This window comes from Emys orbicularis, chromosome 13 (assembly GCF_028017835.1).
Source record: "Emys orbicularis isolate rEmyOrb1 chromosome 13, rEmyOrb1.hap1, whole genome shotgun sequence".
In the NCBI taxonomy this organism is placed as follows: domain Eukaryota; kingdom Metazoa; phylum Chordata; order Testudines; family Emydidae; genus Emys; species Emys orbicularis.
Genome location: NC_088695.1, coordinates 17,651,704 through 17,662,658, shown reverse-complemented (window position 1 = coordinate 17,662,658; position 10,955 = coordinate 17,651,704).

Genomic DNA, 10,955 nt, shown 5'->3' with positions numbered 1-10,955 from the left:
AAGAGAGCTATGGAGGCAGTGGCAGTAAGGGGGAGGCTGCCCATAAAAGAGGCCTGGTGTTAAAAGACAGAGAAATACAGGCCCAGACTGAGGCCCAGATTGTGGCCCAGAAGCATAAACTGGCTGTTATGGAGTTGAAAAGACGGAACCCTTCAGCAGCTGGCTCCACTTCCCCAAAAATCCACAAATGGGAGCGACTATGTCCACAGTATGATGAATCCAGTGATATTGCTGAATATTTCATCACCTTTGAGATACTGTGCACCCTCCATGCAATTCCTGAAGATCAAAAGATGACCACATTGGTAGGAAAATTGACTGGAAGAGCTCTAGACATATTCAACAAGATGCCTATTGAGGATGCTTCTGACTATGGTAAATTTAAGGATTTGGTTTTGAAACAATTTCAAATTACACCTGAAACTTACAGAGTAAAATTTACAGCCCTTAAGAGAGGGGCTGGACTAAGTAATGTGGCTTATGTAAACCAGATGAAGGATCTGTTAGATAAATGGGTCAAAGGAAGGGGTGTAACTAGCTTTGAAGGAATGTGTGATTTGGTTGTACAGGAGCAGTTCCTGGCTATGACCAATAATGACATAAAACAGTGTTTATGGGATAAGAAAATGGACGCAGCAGAAAGTCTTGCTTCTTATGCTGATCAATACGAGCAGTCCCAGACTGTCAGAGAGTGGGGCAAATCGGAACAAAACGGGTGAAGGTAGCACAGAGGAACAACCCTGGTCGCAGTTTGGGTGGATACCAGAAGGGACATCCCCGAGACCACACCATACCACCGGGGGCAGCCCAAGGCCCCACCTACACCCCAAGGAAAACCCCAGACAGCTTATTGTCCCACCACATCATTCTCCAGCAACCCACCTTGCCCCAGTGACCAGTGAGCTGGGCGATGTTTTAAATGTAACGAGCTGGGGCATGTAAAGGCCAACTGCCCTAAGAACCCCAACAGATTTCAGTTCATTGCAATGGGGTCACACCAAAGGTCCTCAGGCCCAGATGCCTCCCAGATACAGTTTCACTTCACTCTGAGGGTGAGTGTGGGCGGGAAGAAGGTTATAGCGTGGAGGGACATGGGAGCACAGGTGTCAGCTATCCACCAATTCTTAGTGGACCCCAAATTCATCAACCCAGAGGCCCAAGTGATGATTCAACCCTTCAAGTCAAACTCTTTTGACTTGCCTACAGCCAAGTTGCCTGTCCAGTACAAGGGCTGGTCAGGAATGTGGACTTTTGCAGTCTATGATGATTATCCCATTCCCATGCTGCTGGGGAAAGACTTGGCCAACCATGTGAAGCTAGCCAAGGCTAAGCAAGCCTTCACACCTATCCCTGTTCCTGAGCTTTCTACAAGGGCCCCGTTTGTGTTACCGGAGACCCAGACTGAGTTGGTGGAACTGGACCCCATGCCAACATATGTGACAGCAGTAGTGGATCCAGTCGCAGATACCCAGCCAGAACCAGTCCCAGAACCGGAACTGGCGGAGCAACCAACACCAAAAACATTGCCAGCACTGAATCCAGCGCTTGCAACCCCGTGTGCAACTCCAATGCTAGAGGGCACCACCGAGCCTGCACTGGCAGCAGCAGCTAAACCTGCGCAAGAGGCTCAGCTGGAGCCTGAAATACAACCTAGTGCACCTGCAAAAAGTGGTTCACAGACAATAGAAACAACCCCATCGCCTACATCGCTTCCAGAGGGACCAAGCCTAAGTCCACAATCCAGTGAGGAACTGATGTCTCCAGCATCAAGGGAACAGTTCCAGGCAGAGCCAGAAGCAGATGAAAGCCTCCAGAGAGCTTGGACGGCGGCCCAGAGCAACCCACCACTTCTCAGCTCTTCTAATCAATCCCGGTTTGTTGTAGAAAGAGGACTTTTATACAAGGAAATTCTTTCTGGTGGGCACCAGGAGGACTGGCATCCTCAAAGACAGTTGGTAGTTCCAATTAAGTACCGGGTAAAGCTCTTAAGCTTAGCCCACGATCATCCTAGTGGCCATGCTGGGGTGAACAGGACCAAAGACCATTTGGGGAGGTCATTCCACTGGGAGGGAATGAGCAAGGACATTTCTACCTATGTCCGGTCTTGTGAGGTGTGCAAAAGAGTGGGAAAACCCCAAAACCAGGTCAAAGCCCCTCTCCAGCCACTCCCCATAATTGAGGTTCCATTTCAGCGAGTAGCTGTGGATATTCTGGGTCCTTTCCTGAAAAAGACACCCAGAGGAAAGCAGTACATACTGACTTTCATGGATTTTGCCACCCGATGGCCGGAAGCAGTAGCTCTAAGCAACACCAGGGCTAAAAGTGTGTGCCAGGCATTAACAGACATTTTTGCCAGGGTAGGTTGGCATCTTTACGGATCCTTACCCTAAGATATCCTTATGGATTTGGGAACTAATTTCCTGGCAGGGACCATAAAAAGCCTTTGGGAAGCTCATGGGGTGAACCACTTGGTTGCCACCCCTTACCACCATCAAACAAATGGCCTGCTGAAGAAGTTTAATGGAACTTTGGGGGCCATGATATGTAAATTAGTAAATGAGCACTCCAATGATTGGGACCTAGTGTTGCAGCAGTTGCTCTTTGCCTACAGGGCTGTACCACATCCCAGTTTGGGCTTTTCACAGTTTGAACTTGTGTATGGCCACGAGGTTAAGGGCCTCTACAGTTGGTGAAGCAGCAATGGGAGGGATTTATGCCTTCTCAAGAAACTAACATTCTGGACTTTGTATATAACCTACAAAACACCATCTGAGACTCTTTAGCCCTTGCTAGAGAAAACCTAAAAGATGCTCAAGAAGAGCAAAAGGCCTCGTATGATAAACATGCCAGAAAGCATTCCTTCAAAGTAGGGGACCAGGTCATGGTCTTGAAGGCGCTCCAGGCCCATAAGATGGAAGTGTCATGAGAAGGGCCATTTATGGTCCAAGAGTGCCTGGGAGCTGTTAACTATCTCATAGCATCCCCCACCTCAAACCTAAAGCCTAAAGTGTACCATATTAATTCTCTAAAGCCCTTCTATTCCAGAGAGTTAAAGGTTTGTCAGTTTACAGCCAGGGAGGAGATGACACTGAGTGGCCTGAAGGTGTCTACTATGAAGGAAAAAGTGACGGTGGCGTGGAAGAGGTGAACCTCTCCATGACTCTCTGATGTATGCAGTGACAGCAGATCAAAGAGCTGTGTATTAGCTTCACACCGATGTTCTCAGCCACCCCAGAATGGACCGAACGGGCATGCCACTCCATTGACATAGGCAATGCTCGCCCAATTAGAGCCCAACCTTACCATGTGTGTCCTCAAGCCAAAACTGCTATAGAATGGGAGATCCAGGACATGCTACAAATGGGTGTAATCCGCCCCTCTGAAAGTGCATGGGTATTTCCAATGGTTCTAGTTCCCAAACCAGATGGGGAAATACGCTTTTGTGTGGACTATCGTAAGCTAAATGCTGTAACTCGCCCAGACAACCATCCAATGCCACGCACAAATGAGCTATTGGAGAAACTGGGATGTGCCCACTTCATCTCTACCTTAGACTTAACCAAGGGGTACTGGCAAGTACAGCTAGATGAATCCGCCAAGGAAAGGTCAGCCTTCATCACCCATAAGGGGCTGTATAAATTTAATGTGCTCCCTTTTGGGCTGCGAAATGCATCCACCACCTTCCAGAAATTTGTAGATAGTCTCCTAGTGGGATTGGGAGAATCTGCAGTCGCCTATCTTGATGATATGGCCATATTTTCTGATTCATGGGCAGAACACCTGAAGCATTTCCGAAAAGTCTTCGAGCACATAAGGGAGGCAGGACTAACTGTTAAGGCTAAAAAGTGTCAAATAGGCCTAAACAGAATGACGTACCTTGGACACCAGGTGGGTCAAGGAACTATTAACCCTCTACAGGCCAAAGTAAATGCTATCCAAAAGTGGCCTGTCCCAAAGTCAAAGAAACAGGTCCAATCCTTCTTAGGCTTGGCCGGATATTACAGGCAATTTGTACCGCACTACAGCCAAATCGCTGCCCCACTGACAAACCTGACCAAAACGAAACAGCCAAATGCAGTTCAGTGGACTGAGGAGTGTCAGAAAGCCTTTAACTGGCTTAAGGCAGCCCTTACGTCTGACCCTTTACTGAGGGCCCCAGACTTCAACCAACTTTTCGTCGTAACCACAGAAGCGCCCGAGCGTGGTGTGGGAGCAGTCTTAATGCAGAAAGGACTAGATCAAAAATTCCATCCTGTCATGTTTCTCAGGAAAAAATTGTCTGAGAGGGAAAGCCACTGGTCAATCACCAAAAAGAAATGTTACGCCATTGTGTACACTCTGAAAAAGCTACGCCCATATGTTTGGGGATGGCGTTTCCACCTGCAAACCCACCATGCTGCGCTGAAGTGGCTTCATACCATCAAGGAAAATAACAAAAAACTTCTTCGGTGAAGTTTAGCTCTCCAAAATTTTGATTTTGGAAATACAACACATTTCAGGGGCTTCTAACAAAGTGGCTGATGCACTGTTCCATGAAAGTTTCCCAGAATCAGCTGATTAAAATCATCCTTGAAATGTGAAAAATATTGTTAGTTTTTATATAATCAGTAGTATGTCTAGAGGTGCATGTGTCTTATTAACTCTGTTTTCTCCTAGAGCTCCAGGAAGAAATCACAGCCAGGGTGGAACAGGCTGTCTAGCACCGTCTGTGATTTGGGGGGCGTGTCATAAATATACACAGGGCAGCTGTACTGAATTGCCTTACCTGTAAGGGGTTAATCAGTTCAATTAACTTAGTTGGCATCTGACCAGAAGGACCAATGGGGAAAGAAGATACTTTCAAATCTGGGGTTGGGAAGGAGGTTTTGTTTGTGTTCTCTTTGTTTGTTCCCTCTATGGACGGAGAGAGAGACCAGGCAGGAAAAACATCTCCTGAAAACATACCTGAAATGTAAGGGCAAGGAAATGCATTAGATTATCTTTTGTTTTAGCTTGTGAATTTTCCCTGTGCTAAGAGGTAATTTCATTCCTGTTTTGTAACTGGGAAGCAGAGTCAGAGGGGAATCCTCTCTGTTTTAAATCTTTTTATTTACCCTGTAAAGTTACCTTCCATCCTGATTTTGCAGGTGTGTTTACTTTTTTTTTTAAATAAAATTCTTCTTTTACGAACCTGATTGATTTTCAGTGTCCTAAAAAACAAGGGGTTGGGTCTGTGCTCACATTGTAACCAATTGATTAGTATATTATCCTCAAGCCTCCCCAGGAAAGGGGGTGAAGGGGCTTGGGGGAATATTTTGGGGAAATAGGGACTCCGTGGCCCTTTTCCTGAATTTTTGTCTAAATCACTTGGTGGTGGGAGGAATACCGTCCAAGGACAAAGAAAGGATTTGTGCCGTGGGGAGTTTTAACCTAAGCTGGTAGAAATAAGCTTAGGGGGTCTTTCAGGTGGGTCCCCACATCTGTACCCCAGATTTCAGAGTGGGGAGGGAACCCTGGCAGTTTTTATGTCATTAAATAATTCTCTGCCCACCCCCGCATTTCCCGCAACTGTGAAAATTTAAATCAGGAAAAAAATGCTTAAAAATAAACATTAATATTATTGGTCAAAATGGTAAAAAAAAGAAAAAAAGAATTGTATTAACCCTAGTTAAAAAAATGAACTATAACAGTTAGTTAATGCGCTTTGATCTGCTCCAGTGCAGGGCTGGCCTTACCATGAGACGAACTGAGGTGGCCGCCTCAGGTGCCAGATGGGGGGGTGGGGGGAAGGGGCACCACTAGGACCCAGAGTGTAGAAAATTATGTCTGCTGTTGGTGCATATGTATTCTCTCTGCTCTAGATGCACAGAGATGGTGGAGTGCTGTGCTGGAGGAAGGAGGGCACAAGAGACATAACAGGCAGGAGAAAAGGTGAGAGGGAATAACAGAAAGCAGCAGGAGCTGCAGGGAGAGAGAGGAGGAGGAGCCTCTTATGTACCTCTCTAGCACCCCCAAGAGCCTGGACTGATTAACACCAGCTTCTCGGGGAGCTTCCTGTTTCTTGCTGCTTCCCTGAACCCACTTGAGGAGAACAGGCAGTCAACTGAAGTAGTAGGAGCCAGTTAGGCCCTTAAGACGCTGATATCTTCCCTCACTCAGGTCCTGCTACCAGCCTGCTTATTTGTCCCCTTCAATTGAGTGTTGAGAGCCACTATAGCTGGCACAGAACAGCAGTCATGAGTGAAAGAAGAAAACGCCCCTCTGGGGCAGCATTCAGAAAAAGAAAGAAAGCAAAGGAAGCTTTTCTATCTAAGCAGGAAGGAGCTCTCCTCAGGGCTGCCCCGGGGGGGGAGGGGGGGGCAAGTGGGGCAATTTGCCCCAGGCCCCGGGCTCCACAGGGACCTCCACAAGAATATAGTATTCTATAGTATTGCAACTTTTTTTATGGAAGGGGCCCCTGAAATTGCTTTGCCCCAGGCCCCCTGAATCCTCTGGGCGGCCCTGGCTCTCCTGAGATACATAGACACAAATGTTCACGGTGAGCCTTCTGGCCCCAGTGAGGATGTGAGTGGTGAGGAGATGCCTGATCTTCCAGTTAGTCAGAGTGCAGGTGACCTGGCAGCTACTGCAGCATCCATATCTCCATCTCAAATGGATGTAAACATGCACATTGCTGAAGAAAAATGTAGATCAGAGAAGAGTGTGGTGGAGGCGCAAGAAACAGCTGCTGCTGAGTTTAGTTCCTTAAGTCTAGATGATCCAGAACTGTGGACCCACTTGAGCAGTAGCCTGAGGGACATCTTTGTACTGCATGGGCCACAGCAAGTGAAAAAATTCATGTTCCCCAAAGACAATGAAAATAGAAGTTTCCATCCAACACATTACTGGCGTGAAATCCTCAATGTTGACAAAGTGGAGAGGCCATGGCTTATCTACTCAAAAACCCAGAATGCTGCATACTGTTTTTGTTGCAAACTCTTCCAGTCTAATGTTCCAGCCACATTGGGTTCTACAGGAACAAAGGACTGGAAAAATCTGGCTAGAAATCTGGCATGCCATGAGAAGGCAGCAAATCACCAGAGAGCATTCCATAGATAGAAAGAGCTTGAGATGAGACTAAGGTTAAGGCCACCATAGATGATCCGCATCAAGATAAGATTGCATAAGAGTCTCTTTACTGGCAAAATGTTCTGAAAAGGCTCATTGCCATTGTGAAAATGCTTGCTACCCAAAACCTAGCACTGCGTGGCACTTCAGATCAGCTGTATGTGCCAAACAATGGAAACTTCCTTCAAATTGTGGAGCTGATGGCTGAGTTTGATGCTGTACTCCAGGCGCATCTAAGAAGAGTCACCACCCAAGAAATGTACACACACCACTACCTTGGAAAAACAATTCAAAATGAGATCATACAGTTACTGGCAACAAAAGTCAAACAGAAGATTGTGGTAGATCTGAAGTCAGCAAGATATGACTCTGTTATTCTGGACTGCACACCTGACATCAGCCATATGGAACAAATGACTTTAATGGTGTGTTTTGTAACAACAACAGAACCTAGTGAAAATATTCCTGCAATGGTGACTGTCAGAGAGCATTTTCTAGAATTTATTGACATTGATGATACTACAGGGCTGGTATGACAAATGTGCTTCTTAAAAAGCTGGAAGATACGGGAATTGCGATAGCTGACATGAGAGGTCAGGGCTACGATAATGGTGCCAACATGAGAGGAAAGAACAGAGGAGTGCAGACACAGATCCAAGAGTTAAACCCTCAAGTTTTTTTTGTCCCATGCAGTTCTCATTCATTGAACTTGGTGGTCAGTGATGCAGCATCAGCTTCTAGTGAGGCTGCTGAATTTTGTAATGTAACTCAAAGCATCTGTGTATTTTTCTCTGCATCAACTCATTGATGGCCAATTTTGAAGCAACATCTGGGAAGATCCTCTCTGACACTGAAACCACTGAGTGCCACACGATGGGAAAGTCAAGTGGAGGCGATAAAGCCTATCAAACACCAAATTGGGAAGATAGAGGACGCCATAGTTGCCATTATGGAGGATAATGCTATGACAGGAACTGTTCGTGGGAGAACAGTAGTAGAGGGAAATGGAATCACCAGAAACATATAGAACTTGAAATTTCTGTGTGGCTTAGTGTTGTGGCATGACATACTGTTTGAAATAAATGTTGTAAGCAAGAGACTCTAAGGTGTTGACCTTGATATATCTGGAGCAATGGAACAACTGGACAAAGCAAAGTCATACCTACAGTCTTACCAGTCAGATGAAGGATTTCAAAACGTTCTGAAGAGTGCACAGAAGTTGGCAGACGAATTTCACACTGAAGCTATTTTCCTCACCCATTCAACAATACAAGAGTCACCGAAGAAGAAGACATTTTGATTACGAGGCACGAGATAATCCCAAAGTTGAATTCTTTAACCAGGTGCTAGATTGTACAATACAGTCAGTTGAAGAACGTTTCATGCAGCTCAAGGAACACAGCAGTATATTTGGGATGTTGTATGATATTCCAAAACTCCTCACTATACCTGAAGACCTACACCAGCAATGCAGGATACTAGAGACAGTGTTGATACATGATGACGTGTGATATTGATGCGAGTGATTTAGGTGATGAACTGAAAGCCCTTTCAAGATACATTTCAGCAGGATCAATCCAAAGGCTGTTCTGGAATATATGTGCACAAATAAGATGACCACCCTCTTTCCAAATGTTTTTGTTGCTCTGCGCATACTTCTAACACTTCCTGTAACAGTTGCCAGTGGTGAACGCAGCTTCTCCAAGCTGAAGTTAATAAAAACACATCTTTGCTCCACAATGACACAGGAGAGGCTGGTCGGCCTTGCAACCAACTCAATAGAGCATGAGCTGGCCCAGACTGTAGACCTTCAGTAGGAAGCAGTTCAAATCTTTGCAACCAAGAAGGCACAGAAAGCACCACTTTGATTATTCAAATAGATAAAAATGCCAGTGTTTACTATGCAGATAAGAAAAGTTACATTTGCTGTTCAGGCGTTTGAAAGTTAAGTGTTACTTAAAATTTTGGAACAAAGCATTTTAAGTTGTTAGTTCTCCTTTATTGGAGTAGGTAGAGCAGTACCATGAGAGGAGTAAGAACAGGAAGAAGGCAGAATTGAAACCTTTCAAAGTTTTGGCCCAAGCAAGGGGGTATGGAGGTGTCATTTGAGCTCCCCACCTCCAGTGTCAAAGAGAACTAGATCAAAGTGCACTAACGAACTCTTAATGAGCTGCAGCATGGCCCACAGCAGGCACATGTAAATGTTTCCATAGACAAGCCCTGTTTGTTTAGCAGAAACATTTTACTGTTAATAAATGCATGTTTATGTTCACAATCAGCTGTTATTACACAAATTTTTGTTGCCATAGCTTGAAATTATCTATTTTTCACCATGACTGTGCTCTGAATTTGGCATAATTTTACTGTGACAAAATCCTATCCATAACCATTATTACCACCCCATGTCTCAGTTACCAATCTGTCCTTACTTCACAGGGTGCATGCAAGGATAAAATTAACGGATGATTGTCAGGCGTCCAGTGTGAGGGCTGTATAAGCCCTAAGACAGGTAAGCACAGGCCCAGTTCTGCTGGCATAAACCCCATTGACTTCAGGCAGGTGCATCCTGTGGAAGACTCAGGGTATGTCTACACTAGAAACGCTACAGCGACACAGCTGCAGCACAGTAGTGTAGACACTAAGTACAGCGACGGAAGAGGTTCTTCTGTCACTGTAGTACATCTATTTCTCCGAGAGGCACTGGCTAGGTCAGTGGAAGAATTCTTCTGTCAATATAGTGCTGTCTATGCCGGGGCTTAGGTGAGCTTAACTTTGTTTCTCAGGGTGAATTTTTCACACCCTTGAGCAACGTACGTAAGTCAACCTCACTTTCTAGTGTAGACCAGCCCTCACTGAGGAATGGGTTCCTCTCCATGACATGAACAGGCCCTGAGTGCTAATGTATGGCTCTCTTTCGTTGGGAAGTGACTCTGTCCACAGACAGCCCACCCCAAGCTCATCCTCTCCAAGGACTAGAAGACCATGTGCCGAGGAAACACAAGGCAGAGCCTGGCTGAGATCCCCAAGAGATTTGACTCATACTTGTGTTCTAGGCTCCAAGGGGAGTCGCTACCGGGAGGTGGAGGTAGGTGATTGGGATGGCTGGGCCATAGGAGTGGCCAGGGAGACAGTGAGGGGGAATGGGGAGTTCAGTTTCAAGCCAGAGGAGGGATCTGGACAGTGGGGCTGTACTGAGGGCAGTACTGGGCTCTCAGCTCCCCACACACCCCTCTAGCCTTGAATGAGAGCTCAGGGGAGATCGGGGTGAATCTGGACTATGACTGAGGGGAGGTGACATTTTACAACGCAGACACCGAGGTCAGATCTTCAACTTTCAGGCTTTGTTTGCTGGGAAAATCTTCCCTTCCCTCTGGCTCACATCTCCAGGGACCGGTATCTTGTTGAGAAGAGGGGTCAGAGCTTTCCCTGATTCCACATAACAAAAACCTGCTTACTATGCAAGGCAGTTATCCCATTGGGAGTTAGGCGCCTAAAGACCTTGGAGGAGCTAGGCCTCCATCACTTGAAATCATCTCCCGTGACATAAGTGAAGAGGATGCAGGAAGAAAACAAAAGGGCCTTGTGGTTAACAGAAGGCAAGCGGCGAGATTTGGTTTCAATTCCGGGCTCGGTCACAGACACTCTATATATAAGAACAGCCAGACTGGATCAGACCAAAGGTCCATCTATCCCAGCATCCTGTCTTCCAACAGTGGCCAATGCCAGGTGCTTCAGAGAGAATACCTGAATGGGCAATCACCAAGTGATCCATCCCGTCACTCATTCCCAGCTTCTGGCAAACACAGGCTAGGGACACCATCCCTGCCCATCCTAACTAATTGCCATTGGTGGGACTTCTCCTCCATTAC